At 61.5% G+C, this 439-nt stretch overlaps 1 protein-coding gene across 1 annotated transcript in view; it reads right to left on the minus strand.

Moving 5' to 3' along the window:
• LOC104074512 (plexin-A2-like) overlaps nucleotides 1-439 on the minus strand; it is an 86,361-nt gene that overhangs the window by 43,813 nt on the left and 42,109 nt on the right. The window lies entirely within an intron of this gene.

A 439-nucleotide genomic window follows, 5' to 3' on the forward strand; every position in this document is an offset into this window, starting at 1 on the left:
AAGCCCGGGGGCGGGGGGGGCCCGCGGGCCCCGCCGGGGAGCGGGAAGGGGCTGCAGCAAGGCCGGCTGCCGCGGGGTGCTGGGGGGCTCGGAGAGCAACAGCTGGGGTGCTTCAGAGAGCCAGGCCTGAGCACAGCTCACAGATGAGGATTTTTGGGAAACAAAGCCTTTCCTTTCAACAGCTAATGAAACCGGACCAAGAGAAATGTGAGCTGAGGCCCAAGGGGAAGGGGAATTTGTTTCTGCCATCCCCACCCCCTTCTTCCCTGGCTCGGATGGCCCCTTTCCTCCCCGGGCCCCCTGTGAGCCTGACTTCATGGGAAAACATTTGTGCCGATGGGAAGGGAGGAAGGCTGGAGAATGGTCTGTTCACTGTGAACCTGAAATATGCTGGAAATGTCTCTCACCAACAGGTCTACCCTCCCCGCTTGCCGGCAGC

Source organism: Fulmarus glacialis, unplaced genomic scaffold (genome assembly GCF_000690835.1).
Source record: "Fulmarus glacialis isolate BGI_N327 unplaced genomic scaffold, ASM69083v1 scaffold7043, whole genome shotgun sequence".
Lineage (NCBI taxonomy): Eukaryota > Metazoa > Chordata > Aves > Procellariiformes > Procellariidae > Fulmarus > Fulmarus glacialis.